Below are 19,725 nucleotides of genomic sequence, written 5' to 3' on the forward strand. Positions count from 1 at the left end.
ATTTTGTCAATGTAAGCAGATTGGGATAATCCTATTATCCGCTTCGATCTATCTCTATAGAGTCGAAGACCTAGTATATAGGAGGCTTCTCCAAGATCTTTCATGGAGAATTGCTGTGATAGCCATACATTCACCGTAGTTAACATTCCTACATCATTCCCAATGAGTAGAATGTCATCTACATATAGAACCAAGAAGGTAACCTTATCTCCACTGTACTTTCTGTAGACACAGGGTTCGTCCGGATTTTGCTCGAAGTCAAATGATTTGACAGCAGAGTCAAAACGGATGTTCCAACTTCTAGAAGCTTGCTTAAGTTCATAAATGGATCTGTTAAGTTTACATACCATGTTTTCCTGACCTACAGCAATGAAGCCTTGCGGCTGCTGCATATAGATATCTTCAGTAAGATCTCCATTCAGGAATGCAGTTTTGACATCCATCTGCCAAATCTCATAATCATGGTATGCTGCTACAGCTAGCAGGATCCTAATGGATTTAAGCATGGCCACAGGCAAAAAGGTTTCCTCATAATCGATGCCCTCTTTCTGAGTGTACCCTTTCGCCACCAAACGAGCTTTGAAGTTCTCAACCCTACCATCAGGACCCTTCTTCCTCTTGTAAATCCATTTGCAACCGATTGCTTTTACCCCAAAGGGCGGATCTACTAGAGTCCAGACTCCATTGGTCTCCATTGAGTCCATCTCTGCCCTCATGGCCTCCACCCACTTCTAGGAATCTATGTCCAACATAGCTTCCGCATAAGACACGGGATCCTCCTCACTAGTCAAGGTTTCCACCAGGTAACTATCCTAGTCATAACCATAACGGACTGGTGGCTTAGATACCCAAGTGGATCTTCTAGGTTGGTCGCTACCTGGAACTTGTTGGACATCTCCCACTACTCCTGAGCTCTCCCACTACTGCAGAACACTTTCTGCTCACTTGGGTCATAGAATAGATAACCTACAGAGCCTTTTGGGTAGCCTACAAATAGGCAACGACTGGTCTTGGATTCCAACTTGTCTGCACTCATTCTTTTTACGTGTGCTGGACAACCCCAAATCTTCAAGTGTCTAACACTTGGTTTCTTTCTGGTCCAAAGTTCATATGGAGTATTCGGAACCGATTTGGTTGGAGCCCGATTCAGCACGTGAATCACAGTCTCTAATGCGTGACCCCAAAAGGATGTGGGTAACTCTGAGTGTATGAGAAGTGACCGGACCATATCCAATAAGGTCCTATTCCTCCTCTCTGAAACACCATTAAGTTGTGGTGTAGCAGGAGGAGCTAATTGTGATACTATCCCATTGTCCTTTAACTAGTCCTTGAATTCGTCAGAGAGATACTCGCCACCTCGATCTGATCGAAGGGCTTTAATTTCTCTCCCTAACTGTTTCTTGACCTCTTGTCTAAACTCTTTGAACTTTTCAAAGGATTCAGACTTGTGTCTCATTAGGTACACGTAACCATATCATGAAAAATCATCTGTGAAGGTGATGAAATACACGTGTTGATTTCATGTCCTAACACTCAGGGGACCACATACATCAGTATGTATTAGGTCAAGTGTGCCTGTACATCTTTCAGGCTTACCGTTAAATGGCCATTTCGTCATCTTGCCTTGTAGGCAAGGCTCACAAGTGGGAAGATCTTCTACAGTTAGAAAATCCAAAGGACCATCCTTTACCAACCTTGTGATTCGGTCAACATCGATGTGGCCAAGTCGGTAATGCCACAGACACGTGGGATTAACTGTATCACGGGCTCTCTTTTTGGGGATTTCAGCCGATGTAGTTTCGGTTATGTCAGTTTCTAGAGAAGGATGTAGAACATAGAGACCGTTCTCTAGTTCCCCGTATGCGATGAATCTGTTGTTTCTTTTAATAGTAATCGTATTACTAAAGAAGATAGAATAACCATCTGCACACAATTTTGAAACAAAAATCAAATTTCTACTTAAATTTTGTACATAAAGACAATCTTTCAGTACAATTGTTCCTTCTCTAAAAAATAACTTCACGGTTCCTATGGCCGCAGCTGCAATAGTTGCATTAGTCCCCAAGTAGAGTGTGACTTCTCATTCACTCCGCCTTCTGCTTACTTTGAACCCCTGCAGTGAGTTACACGCATGAGTTGAAGCCCCAGAGTCAATACACCAGGACGCAGAAGCTACCAATAAATTGGTTTATATAACACAAGTTTTGAAGTTACCTTTCTTGGATTCCAGGTAGGCAGGACAATTCCTTTTCCAGTGGCCAGTCTTCTTGAAGAAGTGACAGGCATCCGATGCTTTGTCTTTCTTCTGCTTCTTGCCCTTAGTGGCTTTCTTCTGAGGCTTCTTTGCCTTCCTCTTTCTCTTGCCTGTCTTGCCAGCTTCAACAAGCATGGCTATAGGCTAATCCTTTCTAATCAGTTCTTCAGCTCTTTGCAACATATTGCCGAGCTCTTGCAAGCTAACATTTAGCTTGTTCATGTTATAGTTCATGATGAACAGATTAAAGGAAGAAGGCAAAGAATTAAGGATAGCATCTATCTGGGTTGCAAGGTCCAGTCCGGATCCAAGAGCCTCCAGTTCATTGATGTATCCCATCATCCAAAGACAATGGTCGTGAACTTGTTAACCCTTGGACATTTGTGCGGTCATGAACTGTTTCAAGACCTTTTGTCGAGTAGAACGATTCTGCTCTTCATACATTGTGCTGAGACTGTCCAATATGTCTTTGGCAAGTTCGATCTGATTGAACTGCCTCTGTATCGGGTTGTCTAAGGAGGCAATGATGTAACACCGGGCAAGGGAGTCTTTCTCCTCCCATTCTTGATAGTCTCTCCTTCGGGCCTCAGAAGCCCTATCACCCGGACGCTCCGGGGCAGGATTCTTTGCCACTTTGTCCAGCTTTTCAGAAGCTAGGACCAGCATAAGGTTCCTGTACCAGTCAGCATAGTTTGGGCCCTTTAACTTGTTGTCATCAAGCAGTTTTGCAAATGATTCGTTTGCCATTTTTTGAAAAAAGAGCAAACATCAGTCCACAACCTTATTTGATTCATGTTCATTTCATAGATATGGATTTTAATCTACGTTCCATTTCCATTTATTTGTCTTTGAGATTTCCCTCCTTCCTCAGTGATGAAGACTACGAGTTGTCTCTGGAAATGTGGGAAATCACATAGGGTGCATGGAGCCAACTGTTTTAGCTGCATAACCCCACCACCTTTCTGTGAAGGATCATATCCACTCATCACATGAGCTTTCCCTTTGGCCTCTATCAGACAAGGTTCAGAGCCGTTTTCAGGTAAACCCTTCTGTCTAGTGAGTGCTTACCCATCATGTTCGTGAATGCCAAGGTACCGTGAGAGAGTTCCCATTTTCTGGTGAAGCCCCTCCCACATCGGTCTATGATGCCCCTATCATGTTATGAAACACTCAGACAAGCCCAACAGCAAATGGATAGCCCATTTTCTGGTGCGTTTCCTCATTACTGAAGGACCCATTCTCATGCTAATGATGGAAGGCCTTTAGAGAGTTCATCATATGAATCTCCCTATCACATGCACTCATATTAGCCGGAGGGAACAGTTAATTACGCCCTAGTCCTTATTTTAGGTCAAACCAAAGTGGCTCCCACTGACTTTCATAAAGCCAGATTTCGGTGGGCCTAAATCGGCTAGGGCACGTAACCTCTCGATGAGGTGTGGGGCCCACCACTGAGAGAGGTCATCCAATGACCAAAAGGAACACCATGGCAATTAGTGCATTCAACCATGGTTTGTGCAAGAGCCACTGTCGATGGAGCATGGGCCAAGTACTTATGGCCCATGTATGTAGCACATCACACATCCATACATCACATGCAGGTATAAATTGATCCAATCAATTAATCATCTGTAAGGCTCATTTGAAACCCATTTTAAATCCATAATATTAACCATTAATATTATCCAGGCACATGGGCCGAATGGTTCAGCCCATATAGCTTTAAATGTTAAGTGGGCTTTCAGCAATTTTAACCTTTTAAAACTAGGCCTTTACAGGTTGGGCCGAAGTAACCATTTAATTAAACATCAATCCTTAGGCCCGTTAGTGGGAAAATTAGGGCTGACCTTCAGCCTTGATTAAACCCTAGATTCGGTTCAAACAATTTGAACCAATCTTGGTTCGAATGGGTCTAAGGTTTGATTTTTAATTAAATCTTTAATTCAAGAAAATAATATGAAATTAAATATAGATGAAATAAAACCAAGAATCAGTCAAACAGGGCTGTTCGCACAATCCACCCTGCAAAACAGAGGTTAGATCACAGTTTGCAGTTTCACAAACTGCAAATCGCAGAATGCAGTTCTCCCATCTGCGAAATCTTCTTCTCTACGAAATCTCCTTTTCTGCGCCGCCATCTTCGATCCAAAATAAAATAAATAGAAATCCTATTTCCATTAATAATTACATCAGATCGAATACCTATACATTGAGTCTAGAAAATAAAAAAAAAAATTATTTACAGACCAAAAATAATTCAAGAACTACAAAATCGCAGGTTCCCTGCGCAAACCAAGAATTCGATCTCCTCTTGTACGAACAGCCCATAAATCAAGAAAATCATAAAGAACAGTTCTAAATAATAATCAGATTTATATAAAATTAATTTCAGATTATTCGCCCATTAATTTTGGGAACAGATTTCCCAAAATCCATATCTGCGCAAATCGGGTAGAACACCTTCTGCCCATTTGTGCAGGTTCAGATCTGAAACAAAATGGTTCAAGATTTGAACCTGGCTCTGATACCACCGAAGGAATGAGAGATCCATCCCATGGATGCCCAAAGATTGCTTAATAAGGGGGCGAATTTCAAAAATTTTTCTCTCCCTTCAACTGGGAATCACATTCCCTATTTAGAAAATCATATTTTCAAGGATCATTCTTGAACCTTAAACTGAATCAGATCTGAACCAAAAGGAGTAGGAGAGAATTATACCTGATACGGAGAAGTAGTATCTCCCAATGGAGGTGTTCACGCCCAAGGAAGGATCCAAAGACTGCTCCCACTGAAGATGGCGCAGTGCGGGATGGAGCAGAATCAGCAGTGTTCTTCTCCAAGAACTCTGTCCTTCGCAAGAAACAACAGGATGGCATGTGAACACAGCTTCCTTTCAATCCTTTCACAAAGAACTGATGTCAAGATTGAATCTTGACTTCTCCCACAACTGGAGATCGAACTGGCAAACAGGGTGGCAAGAACAAGGAGGCGGCAAGAGAGTATTCGCAGGGTGCAGAATTCTCTCTTCTTGATTTTTTGCACTAAAGAAAATCTGATGTGTTTCTAAAGGCTGCCGCCCCGTCCTTCTTTTGTTAACCTAAAAACGATCAGCTCCTAATCTCATTAGGAGCAGCTTATCCAAATCATATTTGGATAAGACCTCTCTTTAGGTGATAGGGATAAACCCTTATCTTATCTACTAATTAGATTAGCTTTCTCCTAATCTCATTAGGAGGTTTCTAGATCTGAATCACATTCAGATCTGAACACTCTGAGTGGATAGGGTCAAGACCCTATCCTATCTGCTAATTCTATCTCAGAATTCGCCCCTTTAATTAACTAAATAAATAGCCCAGTTCGAAATGGGATTTAGGCCCATTAAGCTTATGTGCTCACTTAACCGTCCCAACTACTGCCCAGTTGGGCTTCCTTGTATGGCGTGGGACCCAAGCATTGATCTACACATCAGCTACATGGGTTCGGCCCAGCCTTTGTTACAAGGCCTGGCCGAATACACTGTTAAAGACAGTGCACCCCCTAAAACCCATCGAATGGGATCTATGGGCCCAACACTTACCCTAAGTGGTCCCTAGGCCAAGCCACCATGTAACACCCAGGGAATATGGGTAGATGCAAGATTAGCCCATCAGGTATTATCCTCAATGGTCTTACACTCAACCTCTCAGCCCATAATAATCATACACGGCCTAACAAGAGAAGACCTCTCCCTCGGCTGCAAGGAACAGTGTTGCACTCTCCACTTATATGGATCCCAGGAATTAAAACCTTCTTGCAAACATTTTAGAAACCATAGTATATATACTTTTATATCTCATATAAAATATATTTTGCAAAACAAATCTCAACGATTGAAATCGGCTGCCGGCAGTCTTGGTTTCCATCAGTGAGAGTGCATCTCCGGTCATTACCTTTGTCTGACAAAGGGGCTGATCCTGTCACTATGATCACCCACTCAGATGAATTCTCAGACTGTCCCAACATACCCAGGTTTTGACCCCCGCTAAGGATCTCACCGTTGGTATATCAAAGACAGCCCAATCCGACACCTAGTGCAGTATCATAATCGAGTCTAGGGGTCGGGTATAACTTTCCAATTTTGCCCATCAATCTCCAAGGTCCAGGGCAATACTGAAAATCTGGTCCAGTTCAAAGATTCAATTAATCCTACACTGTATGTGCCTAGGGTCTCACCGATTGGTATATCAAAGACAGCCCAATCCGACACCTAGTGCAGTATCATAATCGAGTCTAGGGGTCGGGTGTAATTTTCCAGTTTTGCCCATCAATCTCCAAGGTCCAGGGCAATACTGAAAATCTGGTCCAGTTCAAAGATTCAATTAATCCTACACTGTATGTGCCTAGGGTCTCACCCTCGCAGCTGAGACAGGCCACCCCAACCGACTTGGTGGCACCACAGTGTCAACCTTGTCAGGATTGGTCTCCCCGGACCGATCCACTGGCTGTGAACATTCTATATTAACACGAGTCTCATTAAGTGTCCAGTTTAAGGGTATTACACAGAAACATACCAAGGGAACATGAATTTCTTAGCTGTTGAATAGACCTAGGGAGGTTTATCCTGCCAAGGCTAACACTAATGTGCTGCCAAGTCAGTTGGGGTAGCTTGTCTCAGCTGCCAGGGTTACACCTAAAGCACATGTAGTGTGTGTTTGCTTGAAACACTAAACCCAGACCATTTTCTAGTCATTCCCTAAACCTTCGAGACTGGTGGGCAAAATTGGAAAGTTACACCTAACCGCTAGACTTGATTATGGTACTGCACTATGTGTCGGATTGGGTATTCATTGATATGCCAATCAATGAGATCCTTTCAAGGTCAAAACCTGTATATGTTGGGGCAGTCTGAGAATTCACTTGAGTGGGTAATCATAGTGACAAGATCAGCCCATTTATCGTACAAAGTGAATGATCGGGGTCTGCACTCGCTCTAATGGAAACTTAATCTACCGGCAGTTGATTTCAAACTTGTTTGAGATTTGTTTTGCAAAATATATTTATATGAATATATATATATATTATGTTTTATGAAAAATGTTTGCAAAAGGTTTTAATTCCTGGGATCCATCTGAGCAGAGAATGCAATGTTGTACCATGCAGCCGAGGGAGAGGTCCTCTCTTGTTAGATAGTGTTTGATCATTAAGGGTTGAATAGTTAAGTGTAAGACCAGTTAGGGCTGTTATACCTGATGGGCTAATCTCACTTAAGACCATTGTCCTTGCGCCTTCATAAGATGGCTGGACTCAAGGACCATTTAGTGTAAATGTTGGGCCCATTTAGAGCCCATATTGATGGACTCAAGGGTTCACTGTGCTTAGTAGTGAATTTAGCCAAGTATTATCACAGAAGCTAGGCTGAACCGAGATGGGCTTTTGTGAGGTCAATGTTGGGTTCCCACACCACACAAAGAGAGCCAAGTTAGCCAACAACTAAAAGGGCACGTGAGCCACTTACTTTTTGAGCCTAGAGCCCATAATTAATTGGATTAATCATGATGTCACATGTCAGTTTAAAGCAGTCATGTGACATGGGCGAATAAATATTTGGATCAGAAGATAAGGATAAGAAGACAAATCTTATCCACTTAAAGAGTCCAGATTTGAATAAATATTTGGATCAGAAGCTCCTAATTGGATTAGGAGAGCAACTCTTTAAGCTATATAAATGGAGGAGGGAAAATTGCTCTAGTTTTAGACACTACTCTCAGTTTTCTCTCTCTCCTGCTGTTCTTGCCACCCTAACCCTAATTTGACCTCCATTCTTGAACTGATAGAGATCAGTTCTGATATCTGATTTTGCAAGAAAAAATCAGATTTATTTTGTGTTCATCTCCATTGCTCGAACCAAGCTGTCGAATTGCAGTTCTTGCTAAAGGATTGCATTTATGAACTGGCTTCACCCTAAGCTGAGCCTTCTTCAGTGGAGGCTGGTTTTGGTACCATCTTTGGGCGTGAACACCCACTTTGGGAACTACACATGTGGAATTTGTATCAGGTATTATTCTCTCTTTCTTTTGGTTTTAGATCTGGTCTAATTCGGTGCAAGAATGATCCTTGAAAAATGTAGTTTTTCTAAAACTAGGAATGCAAATCCCAGAAGGGTAAAAGAAATTTTTGAAATTTCGCTCTACGATCAAGCATGGTTTGGCCATCCATATGATGGATTTCCCCTTCCTTCATTCTAGGCAGCAAGAGTAGGAGAGAACTGAGAGTAGATGTGATAACTAGAGCAGTTCACCCTCCTCCTTTTATAACCCTTAAGAATTAGCACTCCTAATTGAATTACGAGGTTCCTATCCAAATCTTTAATTGGATTTGGACTCTTTAAGTGGATAAGAATTATCTTCTTATCCGAATTTCTGATCCAAACCCATATCCATACCCATATTCGCCCATGTCACATGACTGCTTAAGTTGTCATGTGACCACTTGATTAATCTAATTAACCATGGGCTTTAGGCCCAATAAGTAAGTGGCTCACGACCCTAGATAGTTTTTGGACCATTTGGTTCTCTTTGTATGGTGTAGGACCCCAACAATGACCTCACATAAGCCCATATGGGTTTGGCCCTGCTTTTGTGAAAAAACCTGGCCGAATTCACTACTAAGGACAAGGACATTATGCCCATCAGTTTGGGCTCTTAATGGGCCCAACATTTACCCTAAATGATCATTGAGTCCAGCCTTCCTATGAAGGCCCAAGGACATTGGACTTAAGTAAGATATAGCCCATTAGGTAAAACAGCCCTAAATGGTCTCTTACAATTAACCTCTCAGCCCTTAATGATCAACCATTGCCAGATAGGGAAGGACCTCTCCCCTGGCTGCAAGGTGCAGTATAGCACTCTTTTCTCAGATGGGTCCCGAGAATTAAAACCTTTTGCAAGCTTTTTTCTCAAAACATAATATATATGCTATCATATAAATATATTTTGCAAAACAAATCTCAAACACGGTTGAAATCGACTATCGAAAGTTTTGGTTTCCATCAGAGAGATTGCAGTCCCAATCATTCACTTTGTCCAACAAAGGGGCTGATCCTATCACTATGATCACCTACTGGAGTGAATTCTTAGTCTACCCCAACATACATAGGTTTTGACCTTAAAGGATCTCATTGATTGTCATATCAAAGATAACCCAATTTGACACCCAATGCAATACCATAATTGAGTCTAGGGGTTATGTATAATTTCCCAGTTTTGCCCACCAGTCTCCAAGGTCCAGGGCATAACTGGAAAATGGTCTGGGTTCAGTGCTTCAAACAATCACACACTACATGTGTTTCGGGTCCAACCTTGGCAAATGAGACAAGCTGCCCCAACCTTCTTGGTAGCACATCAGTATTAGCTTTGGCAGGATAAACTTCACCAAGTCTATCCAACGGCTGAGAACATTATAAACTAACATGAGTCTGATAAGTGTCCAATTTAAGGGTAATTACATAGAAACACACCAATTATAACATGAATCAATTATGTACTTTTATTCATTTAAATTAAATGGATATGTACATCAATTTGATTGGAGCTAAGGACATACACTGTCTAACACTGGAGAAGAAGACGAGATGGTGAATGGCAATTAGTTGAAGCCCTACATTGAATAAAATTGTATAAGATATGATTGTTACTTGTATTTTCTTTAAAGATGAATTTATCGAATGTATCGCCCACATTTTTTTTCGAAGTCTTGCAAGTGCTAATAATTCATATTTTGTATTGAGACATCTTTTTCGATGAGCTCTGAGTTCTTGCGATAAAGTTTTGATGTACTCATGTAATCTGGAAATACAATAAAGTTATGATTCTTTGTCAAAGCATGTTTTCGTCTTGGATATGTCTCTTACATATACATGTATACATGTACATATATACTCTCTTATTCCCTAGCAACACCAGGAAGGCCCTAGCAACCCCTGGTGCACACTCATGTCTCCTAACAACCCCAAGCTTGTACTCTTATTCCCTAGCAACCCCAGGCGCACACTCACACTTCCTGAAAATTCCAGGCTTGTTCTCTTATTCCCAGGCAACCCCAGGCCCACACTCACATCTCTAGACAACCCCAGGCTTGCACTCTTATTCACTGGTATCCCCAGGCGCGTTCATATTCCTTAGAAACCCCCAGGGCACTTATATTCTCTAGTAACCCCAGGCACGATCATATTCCCTAGCAACCCCAGGCACACACTCTTATTCCTTGACAACCCCAAGAAGGCCCTAGCAACTCTAGGCACACTCATATTCCCTAGCAACCCCAGGCATGCTCATATTCCCTAGCAACTCCAGGAAGGCCCTGGTAACCCCAGGCACACTCATTTTCCCTAGCAACCCTAAGAAGGCCCTAGCAACCCCAGGCATGCTCATATTCCCTGGCAACCCTAGGCGTATACTCTTATTCCCTAGAAACCCTAGGAAGGCTCTAGCAACCCCAAGCACTCTTATAGCGATAGGACAGAATTGGCGACATCAGGTATGATCTTTCTCTAATCTATAAATGTAGATGCTTTACCTGCTTGTAAATGCAATAGTCTAAGGAAGAACAAAGTTAAGCCATCCCATGCATAGACTACAATGCATTGCTAAAATCAAAGTCTTATTCGGACTACTGATATCTCACTTGCACAAAAAGAGCTCAACCATGTTCTAAAGCTTACGATTAACCAGTAAAACTAGTTGCTTCCACAAATGTGACCACAACAACATCATACTATGTGCTAACTAGTTGCATTATAACCAAGACCTGAACCTATTACCAATATAGAGCCTTGTATCCTCAAGGCATGATGATACTCGTCCCTTGCATTAGCAAAAGCTGCACCCTCCTATGAAATGGCTCAATCCCCTTCCCTATTCACATGCAAACTATTTGCGATTCCATTTACCTAATGGTTTTTTATTAGAGGCCAATTGTATTGATGTTTGATTGTGATTGAAAAACCATAAAGTATACAGAGGTGTTCTCCTATGATGAAAGTTCTCAAAATGCCCGATGATGAGACAAAAAGTATCCTATTTTTATCCCCTAATATTCACTCTTTTACATCAATTTAGCACTTAAATGGACTCATTACTCTTGTATTTCGATTCAGGGCAAGAAAGAAGGCAATTGGAAGAAAACAAGGCAATTCGGATGATTTTGCACAGTTTCGGCAACAGTCAGTAATCTGGGAATAACTCTCAATTCTGGACTCCGAATTGGACAATTCAAGAGGCATCAGAAAGATGAAAGAAAAGGCCCACAACTTTTATGTTTTGGGTTTTGACAGATACAGTCCGTATCAAATACGAACCGGTCCCGGAGTCAGAGCAAGTTCACAGCTAGGCCCATTTCACAGCTGAAGCCCAACTCGCAGAAGAGCCTTGTAGCAGCCCAAGTTCTTAAAGTAGCCCAACTCGAATTCAAGAGCCAAGAGCCCCAATTTCGAATGTAACCTCCAGAAAGAGAGTCTTATTAGATTTAAATTCTTGAATGTAATCCTATCAAGATAAGAAGATTGGATTAGATCACTAGATAAGAGATAGGATAGGATTAGTTCAAAACAGATTAGGACTTTCTAATTTGAAGTTAATCTCCTAAAAGGAGTTGAAAAACAGCCCTCTCCCTCTACTATATAAAGAGGGGGGTGGACCAGCTCTAGCATCACTCAATCCAAGGATCCAAGAGATCATCAAGCAACTCAAGCTATCAAGAGAGCAGTTCGGCCATTGAGAAGCAAAACATGGAGTATTCGAAGATCATGAGCAGCTAAGCTTTTCTTTTCTGGTTCAAAGGGGGAGGTTTGATTGAGTCATTGTGAGGTTCTGTATTTAATTTAAGATCTTGCTTTCTAGTTCAAGTATTCATTGATTCTTGTGCATATTTTCATTGGATGTTAATGTTAATTAGTCTGACAAACTGAATTAATGTTGATTTTTCTACTGCTATCCATAGTTCGATGATCCGTAATTGTCACGAATAGTGGTACAAGTAGCAATTTGGTTAATATCTTTCTGGGTCAATTATTCGTGACAACCTTCGACCAATGTATTGACATGTTTTAACCTAAGGGGAATCGATGGAACAAAATTCGATAATTGCAGCTATCTCAATTATTGTTATTTTGGTTTAACTGTTTTCACAAAGCTTAATGCTATCATTAGTTGATATGGAACGCTATCGTACCCAGTCGATTAGTGATAAGTGTTGATCAAATGCTGGGTTTGGTCAGCTGATTTAGGAAAACGCAAGGTTTATTATGGCTATCCTAATAAATCTAAGGTTAAATGCTTGAATTGCAAGACCACCGAAGTCTACCTATGATCGATGGCCAATTGACTTAACCGAACCCTTGAACCAGAATTTGGTAAGACTGATTACTTCTTGTTAGTTGAATTTGCTATTATTTTCTTGTTCTTTTAATTTCAGTTATTTAATTTTCCCACTCAGTGATAATATTCATTCGGCTGAGAGATTATTATTAGCTCCCTATGGGATTTGACCTAGTACCACTTTTACTACAAATACTTTGTTGTGGGACTAGTACTAATTTTGAGGGCTTCGACAACCCGCCAAAATTTTGGCGCTGTTACCGGGGAGCAACTTTAATTTCTTAGTTATTTCCTTCTTTTGTTAACCTTCTTGTTTTATGACTCGTGCTTCTCAACGAGGTGAACTCGAGTACAACCCCAAAATTGAGAGGACTACTCGTTGTTTAAGGAAGGAGGCAAAGCAAAGGAAGGATCATTTACCTAAAAGGGTGAATTCAGATTTTGATCTACCAACTTGTGATCAACCCATCTTCGAAGAGGAAGAAAGGATGGCTGATAGAGAGAGAACATTAAGGGAGTTGGCTGCACCGATTATGAACCAACAGCCCCTATGCATAACATATCCCACTCTTGAGGTAGCTTTCGAACTGAAATCTGGTCTAATACAATTACTGCCTATTTTTCAAGGTTTTCCAGGTGAGGACCCCCATAAGCATCTAAAGGAATTCCATATCGTCTGTTCGAGCATGAAGCTCCAAGGAATGACTGAGGAGCAGGTAAAACTTATAGCTTTTCCATTTACTTTATGAGATAAAGCAAAGGATTGGTTATATATTATTCCTCCCGGTTCAATACACACATGAGATGAGATGAATAGAATATTCTTAGATAAATATTTTCTTGCTTCCCGGGCTACGAACATTACGAAGGAAATATGTGGAGTTCGGCAGTTTGGTGGTGAGACATTATATGAGTATTGGGAAAGGTTTAAACAATTTGTTGCTAACTATCCACACCACCAAATACCCGAACAACTGTTGATCCAATACTTCTATGAAGGGCTCCAGCCCATGGATAGAAGTATGGTAGATGTAGCTAGTGGAGGAGCTTTGGTGAACAAAACACCCAAAGCAGCCTGGGAATTAATTTCCAACATGGCCGAGAATTCACAACAGTTCGGCACAAGGACAAATGGCACCATTAGGCGTGTTAATGAGGAAAATCATGCTAATTTAGAAAATCAGATTTCAGATTTAACTACTTTGGTTAAGAAACTGGCTGTAGGACAATTACAAATAGTCAAGGTGTGTGGTATCTATTTGATCCCTGGTCATCCTACGGACATGTGTCCACTATAGGATGGATCGATGCAGCAAGTAAGTGCCGTAGGAGGATTCCCGGGCTATCCCCAACAAAAATATGATCCCTACTCAAATTACTACAATCTGGGGTGGAGGGATCATCCAAATCTAAGCTGTTGGAACCAAGGAGGACAACAGAAATATCAGCCCTAATTTTTCAGTCGGCAGCACCTATCACAGCACAAGGCCATCCCCCATCTTCAGGTATGTCGCTCGATAAAATAGTTAAGGCTCTAGCTACTAACACTCAGCAATTTCAACAGGAAACAAGAGCCAACATTCAGAATTTGAGGAACCAAATTAGCCAACTTGCCACTTCCATTAGCAAGTTGGAGGCGCAAAACTCCAGGAAACTACCATCACAAATGGTAGTCAACCAAAAGGAGAATGCTAGTGCAGTAGTGTTGAGAAGTGGAAAGGAGTTGCAGCCCCGACCAAGCCCACCATCGAAGGCAGCCACGGAAGAGGAAAAACAAGGGTCAACTAACGGCCCCATTGAGGTAATATCCGACCCCCCTCTCCCTAAAGTTACTAATGCAGTTGTACCACCTTTTCCTAGTAGGTTGGAATAGTCTAAGAAAGAGGAATATGAGCAAGAAGTGCTAGAAACCTTCAAGAAGGTGGAGATCAACATTCCTTTGTTAGATGCAATAAAAAAATCCCAAAATATGCAAAGCTTTTGAAAGAATTATGCACTAACAAGAGGAGGCTGCGAATCGATGAGAAGATAAGAGTTGGGGAGAACGCTTCAGCCATTATCAAGAGGACCTTGCCAGAAAAACGTGCTGGTCTAGGTATGTTCACCCTACCTTGTGTGATTGGCAATAAATGAATCGAGCGTGCTATGTTAGACTTAGGTGCATCTATCAATGTCATGCCATACTTGATTTACTGTGTCTTAAGATTAGGTCCTTTGAAAGAAACTAGAGTTGTTATCCAATTAGCTGATCGTTATAATGCCTACCCAGAAGGGATTGTTGAGGATGTACTGGTGCAGGTTAACGATTTAATTTTTCCAGCTGATTTCTACATCCTGAAGATGGAGGAGGACACAGTCACAAGTTCAGCCCCACTTCTATTAGGCAGGCCATTCATGAAAACGGCCAAGACCAAAATAGATGTGGACGAGGGTACCCTCTCCGTCGAATTCGACGGAGAGATTGTTAAATTTAATATTTTTGAAGCCATGATATATCGTAGTGAATGTCATTCGATCTGCTCTATTGACACCATTGATTTGATTATGCAGGAAGTCTTTGGAGAGGAGGACATGGATGATGAGCTGGAATACAAGGCACAATCGGACAGGGAAGAGGAGTTCGATGCGTCCTATGACAGTCCAGACCCAATGCCAGAACAAATGGTAAGCAATTCTGATATTCCATCGACAAATTCTCACACAAAATTGCTGCCTTCTGTTTTGCAGGCTCCGGAGTTGGAACTAAAGACCCTACCTGATCATCTTAAATATGCATACTTGGGCGAAAAAGAGACACAGCCCGTGATCATTGCAAAAGGGTTGACTGAGGAGCAGGAGGAGAGGCTCATCAAAGTTCTAAAAGAACATAAGGCGGCGATTGGTTGGACCCTAGCCGACATAAAGGGGGTCAGCCCCTCAATTTGCATGCATATAATCCTTTTGGAAGATGGCGCCAAACCTGTTAGAGAGCCACAATGAAAACTCAACCCCGTAATGAAAGAGGTAGTAATGAAAGAAGTACTTAAACTGTTAGATGAAGGGATAATTTATCCAATTTTGGATAGTAAATGGGTAAGTCCTATTCATGTTGTACCTAAGAAAACTGGGATTACTGTAGTGAAAAATCAAAATAATGCACTAATTCCCATGAGGGTACAAAGTGGCTGGCGAATGATAATAGATTTTTGAAAATTTAACCTGGCCACTCGAAAGGACCACTTTCCCCTACCCTTCATCGATCAGATGTTAGAGAGATTAGCAGGTAAGGCCTTCTTTTGTTTTCTCGATGGGTTCTCAGGATATTATCAGATTGTTATTGCCCAGGAGGACCAAGAGAAAACAACCTTCACTTGCCCATTCGGCACCTTTGCTTACAAACGAATGCCCTTTGGTTTGTGTAACACTCCAAGCACTTTTCAAAGATGCATGACTAGTATATTTTCTGATTTTATTAAGAAATGCATTGAAGTGTTCATGGATGATTTTACTGTCTATGGTGATTCATTTGATGACTACCTAAATAGTTTAAGCAAAATTCTGAATCGGTGTGTGGAAACAAATCTTGTCTTAAACTATGAAAAATGCCACTTTATGGTAAGGAAGGCATTGTGTTGGGACATGTTATTTCAGCTAGAGGAATAGAGGCCGGCAAGGCCAAGATTGATTTAATTGTGAGCTTACCCTACCCTACAAATGTTAGGGAGGTTCATTCATTTCTTGGACATGCAGGTTTTTATTGCAGGTTCATCAGAGATTTTTCAAAAATTGCCCTGCCATTGTCCAATTTGCTGCAAAAGGATGTGCCTTTCGATTTCGGTGATGAGTGCAAGGAAGCATTTGACACACTCAAGAAACTGTTAACGATTGCACCCATTATTCAACCACCCGATTGGAACTTGCCCTTTGAGATCATGACCGATGCAAGCAACTATGCGGTAGGAGCTGTTCTAGGTCAACGAATTGATGGGAAGAGCCACGTCATCTACTATGCTTCCAAAACATTGAATGCTACACAGAGCAACTACACAACTACTAAAAAGGAGCTACTGGTTATTGTGTTTGCTTTAGACAAATTTTGATCATATTTGCTTGGCTCTAAAGTACTTGTATTTTTTGACCATGCAACTTTGAATTACCTACTAGGAAGAAGGAGTCAAAACTGAGGCTGATAAGATGGATACTCTTGATCCAAGAGTTTGATTTAGAGATTAAGGATCGAAAGGGAGCTGAAAACTCGATGGCGGATCATCTAAGTAGGCTGGTGAAAGATGAGGACTCCTCACCCATCTATGAGTTGTTTCCTGATGAGCAGTTGTTTCACAAGGTATAGTTCCATGGTATGCTGATATTGTGAACTACTTGGTCACCGGATTTTTGCCTAATGACCTTAGAAAATCTATGAGGAACAAAATCAAGTATGAGGCAAAATATTATGTATGGGACAAACCATATCTATGGAAATTCTGTTCTGATCAAATGATTAGGTGGTGTGTCCCTGAGGATGAGCAGATGTCGATTCTAACCTTTTGTCATAATTATGTTTGTGGTGGCCATTTTGGGCCAAAGAGGACTGCTCGAAAAGTCTTAGATAGTGGGCTGTATTGGGCAACCCTATTTAGAGATGCATACTTGTTTTGTAAAAATTGTGAAAGATGTTAGCAAACAGGTACACTATCTCACAGGAATGAGATGCCCCAAACCCCCATTCTTATATGTGAAATATTTGATGTTTGGGGTATTGATTTCATGGGACCCTTTCCTCCCTCTTCTGATTTTTCTTATATACTTTTGGTAGTCAATTATGTCTCAAAATGGGTGGAAGCAAAAGCCACCAAGACTGATGATTCTAAGTGTGTTGTAGGGTTTATCAAATCTAACATCTTCAGTAGGTTTGGCATTCCTCGAGCCATCACAAGCGATCAAGGGACTCACTTCTTCAATAGAGTCGTCGAAGCCTTGTTGAGAATGTATGGGGTGCATCACCGAATCGCCATTGCTTATCACCCCCAAACTAACGAACAAGCTGAAATTTTCAATAGAGAGGTAAAGTCCATCATAGAAAAGACGGTGAATACAGGAAGGAAGGATTGGAGCCTATGTCTAGATTATGCCCTCTGGGCATATCGAATAACTTACAAAACCCCAATAGGGATGTCCCCTTATAGGTTGATCTTTGGAAAATCTTGCCACTTGCCGGTCAAAATTGAACATAGGGCCTATTGGGCAATCAAGTGATGCAATATGAATATGGAAGAAGCCGGAAAGGAAAGGAAGCTCCAATTGCAAGAACTAGAAGAGTTGAGGTTAGAAGCATATGAAAATTCAAGAATCTACAAAGAGAAGACCAAATTGTTCCATGATAATTTACTCTTTAGAAAATAATTTGAAATTGGACAAAAGGTCTTATTGTACAATTCTCGACTCCAACTCATGCCGGGTAAGTTGCGTTCCAGGTGGATGGGTCCATTTATTGTGATTGATGTGTTTCCTTATGGTGCAGTAGGGATCAAGAGTCTCAATACAGGTAAGGTTTTCAAGGTGAATGGGCATCGATTGAAGTTGTTCCATGAGGATGCAAATGTCTCCCCTACGGTAGACATCTCGTTGGACATTCCTCATTACTCATCGGGTTAAAAAAGCAAAGGAGGACGTTGAGCATAATGACGTTAAACAATTGCGCTTGTGGGAGGCAACCCATTGTGATTAGTTAATTTTGTTATTTTGTTTGGTTTTGATTTTTTGTGTTTAGCAGGAACCCAACAAGGCGAATAGGGAAATACCCCCAAATCCTTCTACTTTATGCATAATCACATACATTGGGGACAATGTATAACTTAAGTGTGGGGGGGATTTTGATTAGGGAAATCTGGTGGAAATTGGAATAGCCCTAGCATGCTTCGATCATCACTTCTTGACCTTGCCCTTTGAAATTTCTGCTCCCTGGAAACTTATCCTTGAATGATTTCGTCTTATCAAGAATCATGTGCTTAGGCTGAATAGATAGGATTGGATGCAAGCATGACTAACTGAATTTTTTTTGCTGCATATGGTACCTCATTATTTTAATCGATCAATAGGCAAGATGCATATAAATTGTTTGCATAAGGGCTTGATTGATTTTCACATAAATATCTGTCAAGCATGGTTTGATTATTCTAGAACTTGTTGTGTTAGGCATGTTGAGACCACGATCGATGAGTTCATGGATCAGATGGTGATGCCTTGTGATTCATTCTTTTGCATAAAAAAAAAATGTGACTAATGTGAGATGGAGCATAAAATGCACTCACATCTAGAAACGAAAGCAAGGGTGAGATGGAGCATAAAATGCACTCACCCTAGAACCCCAACCCCATTCTCACCTTCAGACCCTTGGAACTCATACTAAGTGGTGGAGATGTGATACATAGCAAGCTTATGGCAATAACACACCTTGTTTTGACCTAAGAAACAAAGAAAGATAATTGAATCTGGCTGAATTGGTTTGTTAAAGCAATGGGTACTTGTTCAGTCCAAGAAGGTTCAGCCGGTGGAAGGCTTATTTCCTTGACTGTCGTTAACTTGGTACCATGAGGAATGGTGATTTGCGATCACTCTTGGATGAGAAAAAGGGAAAAAGAAATGGAAAATGGGAAGGTTACCAAGTCTGGACCGAAGCATGCAATGGATCAGGTCTTATGTTGAGAGAAAAAAAGATTGAAAATGAGTAGGTAGATTCTTTTGTTTTGCTTGAGTTTTGCCTTGCCCGAGGATGGGCAAAGTTTAAGTGTGGGGGGATTTGATGAGACTAAAAAGTACCCTATTTTATCCCCTAATATTCACTCTCTTACATCAATTTATCACTTAAATGGACTCATTACTCTTGTATTTCGATTTAGGGCAAGAAAGAAGGCAATTGGAAGAAAACAAAGCAATTCGGATGATTTTGCACAGTTTCGGCAACCGTCAGTAATCTGGGAATAACTCTGAATTCCCGACTCCGAATTGGACAATTCAAGAGGCATCAGAAATATGAAAGAAAGCTCCATAACCTTTATGTTTCGGATTTTGACAGATTCGGTCCGCATCGAATACGAAACCGGTCCCGAAGTCGGAGCAAGTTCGCAGTCAGGCCCATTT

The sequence above is a fragment of the Nelumbo nucifera genome, chromosome 6 (assembly GCF_055504915.1).
Source record: "Nelumbo nucifera cultivar China Antique chromosome 6, China Antique-T2T, whole genome shotgun sequence".
Taxonomy (NCBI): domain Eukaryota; kingdom Viridiplantae; phylum Streptophyta; class Magnoliopsida; order Proteales; family Nelumbonaceae; genus Nelumbo; species Nelumbo nucifera.